Source organism: Heliconius melpomene, chromosome 12 (assembly GCF_056956725.1).
Source record: "Heliconius melpomene rosina isolate 202511_hmr_F chromosome 12, ASM5695672v1, whole genome shotgun sequence".
NCBI lineage: Eukaryota > Metazoa > Arthropoda > Insecta > Lepidoptera > Nymphalidae > Heliconius > Heliconius melpomene.
In genome coordinates this window covers 480,765-502,922 of record NC_140400.1, presented here as the reverse complement: position 1 = coordinate 502,922, position 22,158 = coordinate 480,765, and the positions used below count along the sequence as shown (strand labels likewise).

General features: G+C 34.3%; 1 protein-coding gene across 2 annotated transcripts in view; it reads right to left on the bottom strand.

Annotated features, from left to right (window-relative positions):
• px (MAP7 domain-containing protein plexus) overlaps positions 1-22,158 on the bottom strand; it is a 137,881-nt gene that overhangs the window by 112,597 nt on the left and 3,126 nt on the right. The window lies entirely within an intron of this gene.

The following is a 22,158-nucleotide window of genomic DNA, read 5'->3' as shown; positions in this document are numbered from 1 at the left end:
AACACTCCGTTACCCATATTTCGACGAATTTTTCGAGACATTGTCGGCGGATTTTCGGATTTTCGAGACATTCATTGAGTGGCGGAACTCAACGCTGGTCTTTTTGCCTTCGTGCCAGAGGGAAGAAATGAAAATATTAATAAATATTAATTCATTCCCTCGAGTGAATATAGAACCGGCAACCGTTGTGAGGCGCCTCGACGGCTTCAAATTTGAAGTCAAAAATATAAAACTGTTTTTATTGCAGAATCTTTATAAATGTAAAATTGAAAGAAAATACAGAATTGAAATGCATATAATTTAGTTTTTTCTGTTATCTTTTAAAAGCTTAGTAATCAAATTTAAAATTTTAAATGTCATCAATCAACTACCAACAAAAAGCTTGCGTTATCTTGTGGAAGTAGATCCGGTTGTAGAGGAAACCAGATTCAATTGACACAGTTAAATATATTAATATATGACAGAATAATATAATTTAATAAAAGTTGTCGCAGCGCAATAAAACAGCGACTGACTGCCGGTTGTGTGTTTGATTCCCGCTCGGGGGAAAGATTTAAAAGAATATTTTCATAACAAGACAAAGCGTGGGATCCAATCAGTTCCGCCACTCAACACGTTGTTTTGAAAATTTTAGGAAAAACTAAAAGTTTCTTACACTGGGTTCTTTCTGCATAGTCTGCTATATGCGGGATATAGCGTGAATCCAAAAAAATAATTTACAATTCCCTCATAAACCCGCATAAACTCTATCATGGCCCAGTACCACTGGAAGTATTGCTATTAACTTTGGTAGATTTCGTATTCTTTATTCGACTTGTGCTATGCGAGACACTATATAACTATATAACCTATCGTATTGTGGAATTTCTCGCGACAACTAACATGTGGTAAGCTTTTAAGTGGAAAATTGTATACGTACCTAGATATTCTTTATCGAGATAAAAGTATTATTTCTCTGTTATATAGCGCAATAGATATTCAGTTCTCCATTATTACCTCAAACGAGGAACAAATCTCTCTCTTGACGACATTTATCCATAAATTTAACTTCTAATTACTTAATTTTTTATCAAGAATTTGTTGCGAGTCCTAACCAAGCGCCACGCTCGCAGACCGGTTATGAGATCGCAATAAAAGATATACATACAACTCGGCGGTCGTAAACATGAAAATTTGCATGATTAATTAAATGGGTGCAAAATAAACAAAATAAATGGCCAGCGCTAGTCGAATTCGCTAGAATATCCTGTATTCATTTATTCCTAAATAATAATTCTCTTGGCGTTCAGAAACATTTTATAAAATATTTGCTTATAAATGTTATATTAATATAAACAGTAGGTTATTAGCATAATACAAATGACGGTCAAAACGAATTATATTAAAAGTATTTTTATACGAAACGCATATTACACTTTTTTTTTTAAACTAGAATGGCAGAGGGAACCGGGAGTTAAGGCACTTTAAGAAAACAAAGCGCCACCAACTAAAACAACGAATTCATTGACAATTCAAAACTAATTCTACTAAATTACGGTCGTAACACTAAAAGTTGTATGACGCATACATCTCATGCATTACTAATACCTACCAATACCAATTAAACAAAAACCGGCTCTTTCACTTTCGTAATAAGATTGAAATCGTAATAAAGCCACTGTAGAGTAGCGAGAGTACTCCAATGCATATGCAGTGTTAAGATAACGGCGGCAGGGTTCATTATAGTGTGACGCGGGTTTATCGCTTAGTGACCGATAGCCCCTGACCTACGACACGGCGATGCTGACGCGGAGACCTCGTGCCTACTGTGACTTAGATTTAGCCATATTTATATTATTAAAAACTTCCATCTTAGCAAAGTAGAACAGGGTTTTACTGGGTAAAACGCGATAGTTGTCGGTTCGATTTCCATTTGAGGGAATGATTTTTTCATTATTTAGTATTTTTCTGAGTTGAGTACTCGCTCACAATGCTCAGCTCAGGTAATTATATTTCCTATTGTTGTCGATTCGACTCCCTCTCGCGGTAATGTTTCTTTTCACCCGGTATACTTAGACAAAGGCGATGTTACGTACATGCTACCAACTAGCTCGCAATGTCTCTGTCAATGCCAGTAGGCATGTGGCAACAGTGACGACTGTGGCCGACGGCAAAAACAAGTTTAGTGAAAGTAATGTGATTGTAGAGCTATCTACAATTGTAAAGTGTCAACAATGATTCTTACTACTTAAAATATTTTAGAGAATAGTTTAATAAATCAAAATTGATTATATGTTTCCTATGGTGGAACCTGACGTCAATAAATGAGACCTCATGTTCACAGCATAGTAGGTTAGGATGATACACTAGGACCATTACTCAAGGGGATAGAGACAAAATTTCTTGCTAACAAATTTTAAATTATTTTTCCTAACAGCATTTCTAGAGAATAAAAACAGACACTCTCCATCTGCTTTTTCTCAAAATTCAAGACATTGTGTTGAGTGGAGACATCGCGTTTTGTCTGGTCTTCGCCGGGGAAATAAAATTAATTATTTTCTAAAGCCCAATACATAGTCAAATGAGTGTCGTCATTCCGGCCCCGGGCGGCACAGCGCACACCCACACACAGACGGCGTACGCGGCCGACGAGGCGAGGGAATTGTAAATTAATTAAGTTGCCTTTTTACCGACAACGCGTAATATAATTTATAAATTTTATTATATGAAAGAGAATTATAAAATTTCGCTATTGGACTCAGTTGGGGTGTGTGTTGGTGAAGTAGACGATCGTGGATTCGAGTCGCATACGCATAAAGCGGGGTAGACTGAGGGTACCTAGTGTTAACACACTCCGTAGACACAACCCGCTTTACTATTTGGAAAATATCTGTTTACAAAATAAAAATGATTCGTAGTTCGTTCGTGAAGTAGTTAGTAATTGCGCTAATTAAAACACACTAACACTAGGAGGCATTTGGAGCAATTAATGCAAAATTACACCTAACTGCCAACTCTCTGATATTCGCAGTTAAAATTAACTATTTCTTGTTAAAACGTAGACAAAAATATCACAAAACACGCGAAGTGGTCGAACTTAACCAAATTATAGGTTTCGAGCCATTGTTGGTCATTTTATTACAAGTAACGTTATGTGACGCCTGCTATACAATTATTTTTATTGTTTTCCACAAGGAAAGTTTGTGAAATTTTGCAAGTATTAAAAGAAACAATTCTTGTAAGTAAATAATTATTTTACACTATAAGTAATTTAAAAAATATTATATTTCTCATAGATTCACTCACCGTGGTTTTTTTTGTCTATAATAAACAAAATAAAGTAGCTAGTTAGAAAAATTACTTACTCAACTCTCCTTCGTAAAGAACAAAATTTCTTCTCCACGAAATAGAGCTTAGAAAAAACATATTTCAAAACTGAAATTTTATAATAATACTCATAGAACGCTATTAAAAATAACATATTTCTGAGACCCTTACAGCCACATCGTGGTCAGTCATCAGCACGTCAGTTAAAGCTTATTAAAAACGCCGTATAAAAAAAAGCGGTCACACCGGCTAACACTGCGAAGGTCCCAGATTCGATACCGATTTGGGCATTGATAACGTCATTGGATCATTTAATATGCATGAGACATAACGAAAGTGGAAAGTCACCGCCAATTATGAAATATATATATATATATATATATATTATAATTAATAATTATTATTAATATATATATTATAATTAATATTCCATAATTATGAAATATATATATATATATATATATATATATATATATATATATATGTAAAATAAATCTATACTATTATAAAATGTATTATTAATTTCAATACTCGTTTTCGTGTGAACTAATTTTTAATGACGTGAAAGTATTTTCTGTTACACGGCCTTCCTGCACGACATGTTCGTGTATATGTAAATTATAAACAAAGGTAAACTGAAAACTAACATTTCACGTTCAATTTTAGAGAATTACAGGGGCAGAATATGAAATATTGTGATTCTTGGCCTTCTATTGCCATTTTTACCACGATTTCTTATGTTATATGAAGGTATTTTATAATTTTAAGCATTATTAATAATAATCTATAGTGAAGACTAATAAACAGGTAAAAAACCTAGTTTTATCAAACTTTTTTAAGCAAACAAACAGATAATAATTAACTAAAACAACGATTTCGTTACCGTGACACACTAGGACTAGATAGACCCCATTTCGGTCGATTAGTATTCCATGTATAAACATTTACAAGGAACGTGCCGAGTATAATGTGTAACGTTGCGCCCATCGATCAAGCACAGATACTTGTATTATTTTAGCAGAGAAGATGTAAATGTAATACTGTGCGGTATAACAAATAGGTTTTTAATAAATGTCAATTCAACAAAACTAAATCTTCAAAATTGAATATCAAACCCATAACAATCGCTTACAATTTGCCCTTGTTTAGACCATAGACGGATAAAGGCGTATAAAACATCGACTCCCCTAGTGTTATATGCAAACAGTCAACGTCACATACCTACCCACGCATACCTACCTGCGTATACAAACAATATAATACATATCAATTGTATTTTCGCTTCATCACATGCAGTATACATATATGTAAACATTTTTATTACTTTTTGTTTTCTTTTCAGACTATACTTTAAGATATCCGTAACATAACTTAGTTACTTGCAACAATTCAAATTATTAATCGAAGACTAAATTCAAACAATAATAGAAGGGCTGAATAAGGAGAGATAAGTTTTCCCATACCATAGCATATCAGAGTAGGCAGAGGAAACCTACAGTTAACACACTCCAGTCCCCACACAGTGTCTGAACTCAACGCCGCACCGTGCTAGTGCAGTAAATGATTAACAAGTAGCACTTATGTTACCTATAAACGTTGAACGAAGCAAAACTAGATTATTGTTCCAGAAATCAATATAATAGGCAATTACGTTGAAAACGTATAGGATAAAGTATATGCCACTGGTATAAGCGCATTTGTATTTGGTTCAATCAACGTGATAATTATAACTGAAATGTACGAGTACGAAAATGACGAGATACCTTTATTAAAATTGCCATTATTTTTGAACAACAGTAATTGGCAATACTATTGAACTATGTTTTGATTATTCAGGTTTCATTGTATTGTAACTGTTATTATGCTGATTAGAAAATAGATATCTACTTCTAAAAAGAGGCAAATAATTTTTTAGCTCATTGAAAACATTTATCGATACAATTCAGCTGCACGCTATAACTGGCGTATAGCACAAAAGGCAAAGGGAATCTTGTATTAAAGACACTCCGTTCCCCACGCACTGCTTGATTTTCGATACTTTGCTTGTTGAGTAATGGAATTCAACGCGATTTGTCTTTTTACTAAACGGAGGAAATGAAAATAATTCCCCTTCCTGAATGAAAATCGAACCCACAATCGTCGCGCCTTTAGTCAAAATAATCTTCTACACAGGACGAAAATAAAGGAACCGATGTAAAAGCTATTAGTTATGTGATGCGCCACAACAGCCTGCGCTACAAAAATGTAATGTATGCAATAATTGTATATACGAGGTACAAACACAAATCGTCTGCTAAAACAAACCGCCAGAGATGAGAATAAAATAAAAAAAAAACCGGAGTCTTCGCTTAAAAACGTCGTAAAACTCTCAAGGAGTTTACCAAGAAAACCAATTTCGCTGGAAACCATTCCGCTGAGAAAATATCGGCGTGTGTACTTACAAGGGACACAAATAAATGGAATCTTTTATATAAAAAAGGCTCACTCTAGGAAGTCTGGCCTGGACTGCTTGGAGTTTCGAGCTGCAAATAAATAAATATAAATTTCATAGAACAACGCAATAGGCTAATTGAAATGGTCCAAGTTTTGAGAATAGTACGAATTAAATTTCTATTCGTTTTACTTTACTTCCTAGCCTTTGTTCATGGTTTCGTCAGAGTTGAGTTTAGTACGTACTAAAGTTGGACAGAGAAAGTCCTTCAGAAGGCATTTTATAAAGCTTCAAACGCACGGGACGCTGTATTTAGTTTGATCCACTTTACAATTTCATTTATTATAATAGCCTTGTGGAAATATTAAGGCCTCTAAGCTAAATGAACTGGTTGGTTTCGCCATCCAAAACTTAAGTAGGTATCATTTTTTTATCCACAAGTATAAGAAAGCAGCTTTATGCCTTTTCCTGTACTGTTCGCGATGGAGAAGATGAGTGAAAATGGAACATCCCATCCTGAGCTTTCACTTAGCAACCCGAGCGTATGTTTACAATAGTCCAAGTCGGATGTCCCTAAACAAGGCGGACATGAAACGCGGGCACTGCGCGCACAACGACTATAAAACTGGCTCCATAAAACGTATATCTCATAAAACTGTTTATTTCACCGTCCGCCCTATTTCGCGTCGCTGAATCTCTTTATCTCTTTTTTTATTCCGGCAATTAATATTAATTGCTATGGATAATGCGGAGAAAGGTGCTGTTATACAATAAACCACTTCGGTCGTAAATGTGTAAGCCTAATGAAAGCTATGTGATGTTTGCTTATTATCAAATTATACCCTCTGTTGCTTCGCGGCGGGACAGCAAACGACACATTTGGAAGGAGTGAATTATTTTAATTTTCTCGCTCTGGCAACAAGACAAAGCCACAGCGTTGAGTTCCGAAATACAACGGCAAGTAAGGAAAGGAGTGTCTTAATATTAAGTTCCATCTGCCTATTTTACTACATGCGGGATACAGCGTGAAGCGTACAGGTTATTTATTTATAGACGACTTCTTTTCAAATCAAAAATATCAATATTAACTTTTTGTCGAAACAGAACCGTTTTTGTTTTCAGTTTTTATCATTGCCAGAACTTGTTTAAAATTCTACTCGCTTGGGTTAATGTTTTAGAACATTTTTGTATCAAGGCGAAAAACTACAATTTGAAATAATGGAATAATTATTTTTTTGTGTCAACTGACTTCTAGGTGCTCGAAACGTTGGGTTTTCTATAATGTCCGAAATTTTAATATACGCGATCAATTGGGTTGACGAATTTTACTCAGGGCCATACCGACGTGGGAATATCCAGATTTTTAACAAAACATTCATTCAGTTTCACGTAAGTTAATAGACTTTTACAAATAAAACATGTACTTTCAATGTAACGAACACGTATACACACACACTTAAATATTGTACGTGCGAAAGTTTTTTTTAATATCCGATTGTAAAAGGCAATAACCTAGATAATACTCACAAAAAGTTACAATGGGAGGAGTTGGAGAACTGACATTGAATGATATAGTTAGGCCTCTTGAACCGTTGTTTAGCAAGCGGCCTTCGAGTGTGACGAAAACTGAGACAATGGATGTTGTGTATAGCCTGAAAAAAAGCTGTCGAGATCAAACATAATAAAAACTATTCAGATATTTTGTTAGTAAGCAAAGATTGGATCATTTAACGAAGGAACTATGGAGTTTTTAATATGAGCTTTGGCATGTTATTTGAAATTTAATTTAAATTTCATTTAATTTTAATTGAAAATTAATTATGAAAAAAAAAAGCTATTTGAGTGATAATATCTACTTTATATTTTTTAAAGTAACATTAAGATTTAAGACTGTACTAAATGCGCTGAAAGTAAAAAAAACGATGTTTCACTTTTGAATACTTCATCCACTACGTTCGACCACAAAAGATTTTCACACATAGCCCCAACTAATCCACAAATTGATAAATTTGGACTTAATATCTCAATTTGTAATTACTTTCAGTCGCGCTCGCGGCGCAAAATCAATTTTAATTAAAATGCGCGAACCGACTGTGGTTTCCGTTTGCATCGATACAAAATACATAACCGCGATTCAATTTTATTCGCTGACCCAAATTTCAACTGCCGCAAACAAAACTACGCAGGCCCGGTGTGATTGCTTATTGATTTATTTTAGACCATTGTATTAAATGTTGCCAATTTTTTACCGACGGTTAAGTAATAAACGGCAAAAGTAATCTCATTTTACTAATTTCTGCTTAGTCCAGCACCAGACTAGATAGATTTCACTAAAGAAAAATCCTTTGCCTCATTTCCAGATGAATTATACAGACTAAGAAGAAACTTCTTTTTTTTTTCCACGTCATAGTCGATTGCTATTCAAGGATTCCTCTCCTCCCATCTCATCGCTCGTTTGTTACATTTAGCATTCTATATAATTTGATGTTTTTGTTCGCATCCAAGCTATGCATAGGGAATATCTCTATTGGTTTAGATCTATGATTATTAGCCTATTAAAAATTTACAATTTTCAAAAATAAACTTTTCACAAACAATCAATCAGAAACGGAATTGTGGCCTCTTATGGTGTGAACACAGTTTTCTATCGTCAATAGAGCTCTGCAATTACAGATTCTACACCGTAATCGTCCAAGAATAAGCATTCATAATCTAAGATCGATCACTCCATCAGTATTTTCCCTATACACTGAGATAAGATGAAGCACACATTATGCCACGTCATTCACTCGTTATCGCATCGTGTTGCCAAAAATACCTACAAACATATAAAAACGGCAACGGTACTCTGCGCTTGACGCGATGTGGGCTTCCGATGGACCTACTTTCTCCATTATTTTCGCAACCATCCATGGTTAATTCCCACCTACCTACGCCGTTTCGTAAACTATTCGTTCACAAGTATGACTGGCGAATCTTCTTTGATAATTACGTAGCAGTGTTGCCTGTGTTGTGATTTACTCCTAAAATCCAGAAATCCATAAACAATGTTCAACTTCAAACATATTTCGTTTATAAAAGTACAAGATTAAATCATGATAAAAGTCACGCGACTTTGGCTTAACAGAATATTACGTACTACAGTATTAAAAATACGGCATAAAACGAGTCTATATTTTCTCCTAAATCTGCCTAATGCTCAATTTAGGACGACAAAGTGGGTCACCTTAAAAACTCAAGTTCACCTTTGCAAAGTTCAAAGTTAAAAGTTACCGGCACGACATTTCACGTCAATGTACCTACACGCAGCTACTTCTAGCTGCCAACTCATAAGTCATGCATTTTACTCTATAACGTCAAAGTAGTGGAAACAATTAAGAATATAACTATGGAGCAATCATTTATTGAACACCACAGTAAAGGTTATTCATAAACATTCATTAAAAATTTAAACGAAAACTTTAAATTATACAAAAATTGTTCCCAAACAGAAGGTAAAGCAACAAAAAAAGAACATCTAACACAACCAAGCCCATTCGGCGAAACAGTTAGGCCGCCACAATGGCAAGATAGCGTGCAAATCTTCTAATTAGCACCTTGTAGCTATTTCAATAGGAATTATGACAGAGTGTGTAATGAAGCAATGGGCGCGGTGTGTAATCGTGATCAATCACTTATGGTCGAAGGTTCAATGCTGGACGAACTTTTTTTAAGTAACCAAATTACGAAGCAAGTGTGTAGAAGCCTGATGGCCAAATTGCGTGAAAATTATGAATTTTATATTTTCAATAACTATATCGTTGGTTACGGTGTCGTGGCGCGGTTATAAATTTGATTCCCGCTCTGTTAACAAGACAAAGTGCGGTTTTTTTATATGGAAAAAGACAAGACAAACAAGCGTATCGGGTCATCTGATGATAAGTGATCACCGCAGCCCACGACCCCGTGTAACCGATGGCTTGGAGTTCCATAACTAAGCACGCAATGTCTCAATGTGAAAACTATGCGGTAAGTTGAAAAAGGTGTGTATAAACCCCGCAACCTTGAAGGGTAACCACTTAATGAATAAGCGATTTCATTCTCTACATGCTTAGAAAAGGGGCTGTCGATGCACTTTGCCTAACAAATATCAGAAAACTACGTTGAAAACACCATTTCCAAAGTGAAAATCGAACCCACCTCTCAATCCAGATTGAGTAATTCAGGAAATTATCCTCCCAATACGTACCTATACAGTACGTCATATTGTACATTATCATTGACTGGTTCAATTATCACTTAAGTAAATCTATAAAAAGATAACCTGCGAGTCAGTCACGCACAGGCGGTATTATACCTCCAGTTTCGGTCGTCTTTGTTTGCTTATCAAATTAAAGTCATCGTGAAGGTTGTATTTCTTGGATTTTCGCAAACAAACTCTATTATTTCAAGGTCTGTGTGTGTAATCAAAGAAGAAAGATAAGAAAAGGAGAATATAGACAAAAAATAAGAAAACAAATTTTGAAATTAGTAGATAGTAGGTACTTTGTAGTAATATTTCTTTGATTTAAAAATGAAGTAAACCAATGTGACGGCATCAGGGTATCGTGGCGTCCAGTAAACACACTGTATTTCGAAAATGAGCGGAAAGTCGAGAAAGTAGTATTTTGACACTGGGGTTCTTTGCGACTCCCACTGCTAAGCGGGAAAATAAACGTGAAGCGGCTTTATTTTTAGTAGTAATGGTCATACAAATGTATGGTATATTAAAACAAGCGATATCTAGTTTATTACCAACTATGCGTACAAGTCCAACTTATGCAGCTGTTCGATCAAACAAACTACAAACAAACCTACGATGATTAACGACATGGAACTCAATGAGCAATTAATTACATAATATTAATACGAGCTCCAAATATATCGAGCGTGTTCGAGATAACTGGGCACGATCTCGTGCGGGAGGATCGTGAGGTGTTTTGGCACTGGTCCTCTTGTATGGAGGTTTAAAAGTTTGGTAAGCGTACTTAAAAAATAATTATTGTATAGGTTGAGTGTGTGTGAGTGATAAGTGTGCATTCGATTTTCCATGGCAAAACTATTGACAAATTTATTTTTTTATTTTGATTAGAAATTGCTGACCTAAATAAAAAAAGTTCCAACCAATCAACACGTATTCTAAATAGACTAATAGGCCCGGTATAAATGCGCCCCGCAGTTGATAAAAACAAAACATAATAAACATGTGTATCCCCACAAACATATACGTGATCGTACCACATTACTGTAGATGGTAAGTGGTAAACGATACGTGACCGAGCACGCCCCCCACACCCGGCGAGGCACGTTGAAATACATATTTAGCACGAATTTATTAATTGTTCGCCGCGTTTGCAAAAATATATACTCTACATTTTTTTTTTGTGTTATTCCACACTTAGAAAAGAAGAATAATTCTGTAGAAAACATATACAATTTTATAAAAATCCCGCTACGTTAAAATTTTTATACGTCCCTAATGTTTGGCACACATACACAAATAAGAGTAGGTACATTCATACATTCATCAACAACATTTGGGCAATTAAAATATCTATAAGAAAAATTGTATAGCAATAATAAGTTGTAGCTCGATAAGAACATATGACTTGATTAGTGAAGAGAGAACTTGGACGATTTCTATGAGGCCAGGCAATGTATATAACTCACTTCTCCAAGTGGGAATTGTATCCACAACCACGTTTACGGTCAGAGGCTATACGACGACTATTGAACGAAGAGCAAAACTGTTTAAAGTTAGATTACCTTCCTCCTAAGAATCTAAACCACATTGTCTATACCTACAAAGTTGAAGAAGTCGTGACCGGCCCTTGTATTTATAGAATTACTTGCCACATAACCTAGATTGCATAGACAATATAAAAGTAAATTGCATTCGATTCATTGCTTGTTTGCTACGAATAGACTGTTGTTCAAGTGCCTATATAATATTAATAAAAGTTTTTGTCTGTCTGTCTATCTGTTTGTCCGGACCATCTGAACTGATTATTATGGAACTATCATTGAAAGTTAGAGGGGGTTGTGGAGCAAAATATAGAGTATTTTTATCCAGATAATCTTGTGGGATCGGAATTTACATGGAAAAAATGGCGTTTGATTTCGCGTTTACTTATCGTCTAACTAAATAGACGTCGTCTAACGACTAGTAGCAATATAAGGAGTACGAACCTTACAACAAAACCTCATTAGAAACGCAAGCTAAAAACAAAGGAAACAGTAGGCATGTATAAATCGGCGACATCCCGAAACCTTAATACGTAAACCAGTAATACTCCTTGAAGATGAACATACATTTCTTCTTGTGGTTCGCGTTTCTTTACTCGTTCACGAATAATTTCCGTAAAGAAACATTCTTAAAGTTCCCATGAGTGCATTGTATAGCTATGCATTCTAATCGATGGAATTATTATTTTATTACTGTAATGAAATAAATGGTGTTTTAAAAATAATTGAAATAAAACTGTCTATGTTGTCCCACGTATACAGACGGTATAGAAAACTATTGATGAAATCAAAAATTTCAACCAGTCACATATTTCTTGTACGTATAAATTCGGCTAGAAGTACATTTTAAATCACTCACTTCATAGTAAGGTACTTGACAAATAAATATAGAAACACTGAACAATATTTCTTTAATAATCACACAAATCAGCCCTCCAAATAGATTCCATCCTCCAGTGGCAGGTTAACACGTTGAGCGCCATGTCAGCCATCGGTGGCTGCCACTAGACTTTCCGTTTAGGCCGCGTCAGCCATCGGTGGCTGACAGCATGTAACATAAGAACTATAAAATTTTACACTATTTTACGGAATTACAGAAAATTTATTTAAAATTTACTTAATTTGGTATCATTACAGTATTAATGGGATTCATTGTAACATGTCAAACTTAAAAATAGTTTTCCTTCACAAGTATCACAAAATGTTACAACACGCTTGGTCTTTCTTCTTGCCATCACTCTACCATCTTTTCTTACATTTTTGTCATAACATAATTTACAGTACTTTCGAACTTCAGAGACTTTTCCCGATTTTCTTTCGAGTTTGTGTTTTTTTCCGGATCTTCTTGCAATTCTGCTCCTGCAGTACCACCGCTTCAAAGCGGCGCGCGTGGCCTGAACGGGATTGCTGTAGAAATACGCGTGGCGCTCAACGTGTTAACGGTCCGAAACGAAATGATTGTGCAGTTTTGAAATACTATTGGTGCCTACTCAAACTTTAATTGTATTATTTATAATACCTACAGACCACGCACCATAGCAACAAAACAGTTCGTACGTAACATCTAAATGATCACGGACAAATATACTTCACTTTTTTAGTACTATTCACAAAGTAATAGTCATAATCGAATATGAGTAAATTTTGCTGATTAAGATAAATAATTCAATGTTGCGACTGAAAACGCGATGGATGTGGGTTCGATTCGTTCTCAAGCAATGTTTTGGATTCGGGCATAATCGGAGAACGGAATGACAATTCCGTCTCAGTCTCTCACCCAATTATAAAAGTAGCCTTTATTAGACGGTTACATCACGGAAATATCCACTTTTAATGAGTCCCATTCAAATCGAACTATTTACAGAAAAAATATAAGTATGGACGATCTAGGATCTAAAATTGAATTACCTAACCAATTAAAATTCCAATTACATTATGATATAAATATAAAGTATCTATAAGCCTAGTGACTAAATGTATAAGTATGATTGATTACAAAACTAGTAATTATTGTTTTCCATATTTTTTAATCCGATCACAATTTGCAAACGATAATGAATGTGATGTTAAAGCGGCGACGATAATCATTGCGGACAATATTTCCGCGTTGTACTTGTGTATTAGACGGTGAGATAACATCCAAATAAAATAGATAAGCTGTCTGCCTAATCGTACCTATGCTTGCGCCACGACGCGACGGTCTCGAAAAAATATATCTTTACGAAGTAGATAAACAACAATGGTGCGCGGGCGGGGCCGTGGGCGTGACCTAGTTAAACAAAAACTAAACATCCCTACAACTATGAAAAATGTATTTCTATTGACAAATATTTTATATTTTCTCTTCATCTTTGATACGGTCATCCGATTAAAAGCCAAGCCAAGCCTCTTAAATCTTATCAGATATAAGACCGTTGATAAATCTTACATATATATATATATATATATATATATATATATATATATATCTATATATATATATATATATATATATATATATATATATATATATATCTATACTAATATAATAAAGCAGAAGAGTTTGTTTGATTGTATGCGCTAAGCTGAGTAATTACTAGTTCAAAAAGGGAAAAACCGGTCAAATGCGAGTTGGACTCACACACCGAGGATTCCGCAACAAATTTCAGGAGTGTGGGTCAACGGGATGTACAACTTCTGTTTTGACTTTGTAATCTTTTATTTGTAGTATATCTTTTCTTTTTGGGTTTTTTCCATTTATTTTATTTACGGGAAACACCATATAAGTTTCGATTACATGGCGAATAAAAATGCAATGTTTCTTAACACAAAAAACAATCATTAACAAAAATCAACAAATAATTACATACGCGGGAAGTAAACGCATGACCTACGCTTAACCAAACTTACCAACAAACCAATACCATAGATATCGAAGCCATCAGTACATTAATTGAATGAAAATGAAGAGCCTTAGGTACTAGTTATATCTTTGTGATTGAATGGAAAAATAAGATAAGAGGGTACTTCAGATTAGTTAAGTATCAAGTTGTGGAGCTGAGAGGGAAAGTTACCAACAATGTAGACTCTTTGAGTTCGAGAGCAATCCGCCCGTAGTGGATGGATGGATGGATGGCTCGAGAATCTTTTGAGTTATTTTTATATAATATATATAGGTTTGGAAATACGTAGATTACTGAAGCGCCTAATTGGTTAGAGCTTTAAATAGCTTTGAATATATTGGATTGAATATTCTTTATGTGAGGACTAGGGGTCCGAATTCTATTAATTTATTAGGAGAAATTTTCTCTAGTTTGAATGTTTTTTAGCTTCACGCTTCACGCCTCTCCTGCGATGTGTAATATATTGGTTTGCGAGTCTGACTCGCACTTAACCAGTTTTTCTATATTAAAAAAAACTTTAGCTTGCAGCTTCGCTTGTGTTGTCGACAATAACTATGAGTTATATGTGACCTATAATATATTCTAAGTGCCCTAGTCACCGCAACCAGAAATTCAGTAGGCCACATCGAAACAACTTATAGCATCTCTCAATGAATGAACCACCGGACACAAAAAAAATCAAATCGAACTAATAGTTCCTGGTATTAGTTCGTCGAAAAACACTTTTCAGCTTTTAAAAAGGACAAGTTGTCATTAACGCCTAATTTATATTTCAAATCACAATAACATAAAAAAACACAGACAAATAAACAAACTGAGCTAACAAATAAAAAAAATACTACAATTAAACAATCGCTAATTATAGTAGTACCTATTACACATTATCTCGATTAAAATCAAAAGATTACGATAATAACGCCTTGTAAGGCGTTTAAACGTATTCAAAGCGAGATAAGCTAAATATTTATTGTCTATTGCGGCCCGTCTCTCACACTGGATTTGCATAATGTGTATGAGTGTATGTGTGGTACATCCGTTATAGTTACCTACAGTTTCATTATAAAACTGAACAATTTGTTTGGTTGAAAGCGCTAATCTCCCAAGCTACTGTTTCAGATTAACAAATTTCTTACTTTTATATAGTCCTTTAGTAGAGCAAGAACATAGCCCAAGCTTAAATTACGTTATTCCCACTATGCCTATATGTATAATAACCCACTGTTCCTGCGGTCACAGTTCAATTTTTCTTATAAAACATTTCTACTTAAAATTTCTATTGTTAACAGGATAAAAGTAACAAATAGCGTTGGGTCTAGCCGCCTGATGCGCAATATCTCCTTCTCCCGAATGTCATCTCTATAACCAAAATGGAGGAATTGCATCTTTATTTAACTGTATTATCTTATTAATATAATAATTCTAAACAAGGAAAATCGTAAATATAATTGATAAAATAAATTAAAGAAAAAAAAAATCGAAAAATTACGTCGAGATGTCTATAACAAGATATAAATAACGTAGGCATTTCTTATCATCAAAACAAGTGTCGAAATCGGTCTACAATGAACATAAACGTTTAAGCTCTACAGGTTATGGGTTCGACTCTCGAGGAAATGAAATACTTAATATTTTCATTTCCTCGCTCCGGTGACGAAGCAAAACGCGACGTTGAGCTCCGCCACTCAACACGTAATGACTCTAGAATTCGGCAGACAGTGGGAAAAGGAAGTCACGTGCATAGAGCAACGTGACTTAGTGGAGCAACTTTTGTCTGTAAAGCGATGGATGTGGGTTCGATCCCCGATACCACAGGAGCGAAGCCATAGGTAAAAACTAGTAAAATAATCATTGCATTTTGCAACACAATACGCTTTCAGTTATAAGAAAGAAACGGCATTTGCCCCAACAGCAAGCACTAAGCTATGAATGGATACTAAAACAGGTTCCATCATATCATTAAAATAACAGTCGTAAAGCTGTCTAACTATTCATATTTACAACATTTTACACAATTTTTTACTTAAATATTCGAATGAACACGTTTTTGTTTACATACAAAAAAACACAATTTCAACTAACGAGATTATGATTATATTTTTAATAGATGTTTCTTTTTTATAATTTTAATGACCAAATCTTTTGGGACTAATATAGACTTCTCTGACTAAAAGTTTCTAGAACGGAGAAGAAAAGGTCCTACACAAATTGTCCTTCTGTTGTAGTCGGTTAAAAATACTAATTGCAATAATTGACTTTTTAATACTATTTTAATCATTATTACAACGCTTCAGGTAATTAATTACATACCAACATACGCACTAGAAGAAACAGAGAGATCAAATAAAGTAAGCATAATCTATATATATAAAATCGAAAGGTCACTCACTCATCACGAAATCTCAGAAACTACAAGTGCTAGGAATCTGAAATTTTGCATAGGAGTTACTTATAGGACGTAGGTGCTCGCTAAGACGGGAATTTGCAATATTCGATTTCTAAGGGGTTGTTTTTGGGGTCGAAAGTTTGTATGAAACTTCGTTATTACAAATGCTATGAGTCTCAAATTTTGCATAGACGTCACTAGGACGTAGTCATGGAGACAGAAATTAATAATAACATAGTTCACGCGGGTGAAACCGCGAGCGGGCCGCTAGTTATATGTATTTGCAATTAAAACAGAAATATATTTAGCCTATGATTCAATGGCCCGTCGCGAGGAACTTCATGTGATTTCATGTGTCTAGTGTTGCTCGCGCATTTAGAATTGTTATTAAACCGCACCAATCTTTAAATAACTTCTATAACCTATACATATATTAATAAAATTGTAACTGATCGCTGTCTGTACATGGAAGACACGTAAAAAAACTGTACCTACTATTGTAGCAGAAGCCAAACACTTTTGAACGAAGACTTAACAATTATTTATTCTCATGTTAGGTACTTCGTTCTTCGCCTCTTAAGAACACGTGATAACAATATCATAAGAAGTGATAACAAAAACCAATAAATATGGTCGACAAATGGATTACATAAAAAAAATACATATTATATTTTACGTCTGCTTTAGGGACAAAGCGGGAAGGTTCATTATATACGTTAGGCGGGTATAATCATTCCACAGATAGACGTCGAACCCACTACATACATAAATATATACGAAATTCACAGCCAGGAATATGGCGCTACCGCAATGAGCCGCAACAGACGGCACAATCCGTCAGTGTCGGTGTTTGATGAATCGCTTCATTCCAAGATATACTGCTGTATATCTATCTATCTACCTACCCTTATAGATACACATAGCTTTAGTACATCAGTAGTTTAGACGGACAACTTCGAATTAACATATTATTTAATGTTAGATGTCTAGTTCGTTACTTTATTTTAACGCGCCGAATTGAAAAATGTTTTCGTGTTAGTCCACTCATCGAGGAGGGCTATAGGCTTATATCTGCAGAGTTACTTCGGGCGCATATTTTTCTATCCTCAATGAGGAATAGTACTTTAAAATGTACAAGAATTTTTCATTTTAATCTGAATTTACCTTATACAAATACGTCTGTTCATCATTGTCCAAGCGATAGTTAATGTGAGCCGCTTGATTTAACAAAAGGTGTAAAATGCAAAACGCACCTGCCGCTCACACCTGGCGTTGCTCGCATTCCTCGCCCTCGCTTAGCTTAGGTACTTAGACCATTGGAAAGTTTCAATATTTGTTCTGAATTTCGTTTTTTCTAGCATAGTAGAGTAAGAAAAAAGAACTTAGTATCAAGACATTCCGTTGTTCGCTACGTTTACATGAAATTCCAATATAGAGTCCCCATATCTATATATATAAAATCGAAAGGTCACTCACTCATCACGAAATTTCAGAAACGACATGTGCTAGGAATCTCAAATTTTGCATAGGAGTTACTTATAGGACGTAGGTGCTCGCTAAGACGGGAATTTGCAATATTCGATTTCTAAGGGGTTGTTTTTCGGGTCGAAAGTTTGTATGAAACTTCGTTACTACAAATGCTAGAAGTCTCAAATTTTGCATAGACGTCACTAGGACGTAGCCATGGAGACAGAAATTAATAATAACATAGTTCACGCGGGTGAAACCGCGAGCGGGCCGCTAGTAATCTTATATAATTAAAATATACCTAAGCCGTCGTCTAACAGTAAATGTGACAGCTTTGGGTTCGATAACCACTCAGAAGAAAGACCTATTTTTACTTCCTAACACTGGCAACATGAGGTCCGTCACTCAACATGCACGTTACAATAAGTACCTCTGCCTACCCTGTTGTTTACGGGATACAGCCTATAATACAACGCCCAAACACGCACATCTTTCAGAGTGAAATGTAAACAAAAAACAAAAAGCGTACCTAATAATTAACATAATATTTTAGGTAACAAAATCACAATTCCCGATTACAACTTATTATGAAGAAGAAAAAGAAAGACTTCATCCCATATTTTCTTTGAATTAGAAATAGAAAAGATATTTAAATTTGTAAAACACGACGTTCACATATTTTTTTCCTCCGCTTAAAATATTCATCAAAGACCGTTATATAACCTTGAGATATCAAAGGAGCGTACGACAGAACAATTCGTTAGGACTTTGTTTCGTGTAATATATAATACTACAATATAACAGGTAATATTACGGGGAACAAGCTAGTATAGTAAAGTAAACAAGAGCAATACTTTTCATAAGATTTATTCGCGACTGGCCCGGCGAGTGCTGGATGCTATCGGCTGAGCAAATATTGACGCAACAAAGTAAACAGTCTAGTTGAGCGTATAGGTACCTAGCCACTACTACATACAACCCATTATATATATATGATAAAAATGTAACTGATCGCTGTCTGTATGTCGTAGATACATGTAATAAAATCCAAAAATGATTTGTTAAAGTCTGTTTTGTTGTCTGTGCGTTTGTGCAAGCGTTACCTAATTAATTAAGACATTTAGTGGTTGTTTTAATTGGTTCATAAATAATAAAATTATATCAATATGAATAATTTTGTTCCATTCTGTACAACAACTATTTTACTTAATTGGTTGAGACGTCACTTTGTATTTAATGTAAGTGTGGATATTGTCATTAAAATATTATTAGAACAAGAAAGAAATTCAGATTAATAAATAAATAAATAACTGTGTAGTTCAAGCAGGCGAAGCCGCGAGCCCGCACGCGGGTCGCTAGTACAACACACATACATATATGTGTAAGGCCGGCAAACATTACATTAGTGAACGAACACTGTACCTACCTAGTACCTACTGCATGAGTTATATATGTACAATGTACATATTTAAAATTATTGCGTGGAAATTTTTAATTGAATATTCTGGAAGTAAATCAAAGTACATTTTATTATGAACATGAATAAGATGAACACGAGTAAATGATTAACACGTTTGATGTAAAAAAGGAAGGGACTTAAAAACAAGAAGGATTTTGCATTTAATAAATATGCTATAAATTTTGTAACGGAAATATTATATTTTAACTATTTCATAAAATAAGGTTTTTTACCACCCATAACTAAAAATTTTAAAAATGTACAAGAGGTGACCCATACCTCTAAAATAGCTAGAGTAAACTGCATACTTGTATTTCCACCAATTATCTATTGGCTATGTCTTGATCTATCTAAATCTGAACGATAGAACGTAGAGGCTGTCGTGGCTTGGCGTGGCGTGGCTTATGCGCAAACAATTTCCCAATATATATTTTAACAAGACGGCATTTATACTTTAGTATTATATAAAAACGTCTACTTGGAGCTTACTAATAGCAGTCAAAGGTCAACTCTTTAAAACCTTACGTGATTTATGAACTTGCATAAACATGAGATAAAATAACAGATACATACATATATATTATTAATATTGGGTGATTAAAATGCAAATAACTCTGGGAGCCGTGGACGGGTGTGGCGGTGATCGTGGGTTCATATGGCGCACGGAATATATATATTTATATCAATAATCGTATATATTTATTATCAGCCTTCACATGCTGCTTCGTATATGTGGTATAATAACTGAGTGAGAGAAAAAATATTACTTTTAGTCTGTACAAATATTTGTACAGATGTTTGTGTGATTTAAACCTGCATCCAATGACTGAAATTTATAAGAGTTTGTTTATTCAGACTATTTCACCATAACATATAAAAGTAGTATAGTTTTTAGTTCTGCGAGTATCTAAATACTTATTTAGCTAGTAAAAATTATACGATCAAATGAACAAGTAGATCGATATCAGTTATATTTATAAATAAAATTATTTAATAACATGATCAATAAAAAAAAACAAAGTCTATATTCGCCGACCATTTAAGAGTTTTAATTTAATAACTTACTAAATATTACAATGCCGAATCAACAAAGAACCTGTGTACTTCATAAACATCGTGTCATAATAGTGTTGTTTATTTATCGAATTCCATAAATGATGTCTCAGCGTTGTTATAATTAAACTGAATTTAAAATATATATTTTATTTATCATAAGTTATTAGTGTGTGTGTCTGCTTTATTTAAAGTATAAAATAATTTTGTATCAAGAAAAAATATCTTTTTTCTCCATATCTGACTGACTTCCTACTACGTTTTCATTTTCTAAAGAAAATGTTGTCATAATGTATTGGGAATCTTTAAACGATTACGATTACTGAGTAAATTAGAAAAAAATTAAACTAATACCTTTGGGCCATAATACAGGCTATAAGGTCTATTAAATAAAAGTGATACTAAGATCTATGCTCTTTGAAGTTTTAGTTCAACTCAGGAATCGAGTTAGTGTTTTTCTGTAATATAATAAATTAACCATACATAGCAACCAACCATATATACATGTAGCAAACAAATCTGATGTCAACGACATCAGCGAAACCAAATATTTATTTACTTGTATTATAATTGCGCAACACTGCATGTATTACAATATATTTGTGCAAAGTGTTTCTATATATTTTGTTATTCTTTACTGTTAAGTAGTTTATATTACATATATTTTGTTTACAAGTCTCCCTCAGTTTATATTGTAAATACTGGAGGGTCCCGTAAGAAGCACGAGAACCCCCACGAAGGCATACACGAAGAGGTTGATGACGAAAGAGTTACGTAGGAACTATGTCATCTAAAACTTTGTTCTCTTTGGCTACTCCGCTAGAAATGGAGCTACAATAACCAATTCGTCTATATAGTTGTCCCTAATCTGTACACGGATTATATATGAAAAAAATGGGGGCATTTATCGATGTAATAGAATTCAAAATAATTATTTTTAAAGCTTTTGTCTGTTTGTATATGCGTTTGTGGGCACTAATCATAGAAACGGCTCAATCGATTTAAATGCAATTTCCACTATATAGTATTTAGTATTTATTAAAAATAAATAAGTACCAGTGTTCTTAAATAGAATCTTGTATATAAGTGTAAATGGACTGAGAATTCAACTAAAAAATCGAAGAGAAGTATATTCTAATACATAAAATTTTACAATAAATAATTTTAAAAAATGTACTATAACCATTAGCTACTGTATCACGTTCTCTGCGTCAGTTGACACAACACGTCACACACAGTCGAGTATGTTGTATCAACACGACTGCCTGTCACGTTGACAATAGACTACTTTAAACTACTTAACCAAGACTGGGTTGTGATGGAATAGGGAACGTTGTCTCGTTTAGCTAGTTGTTTTATATTATATTAGCTTTCATCGGCGGCTTCACGAGTTCCTACGGCCCAATGAAAATAG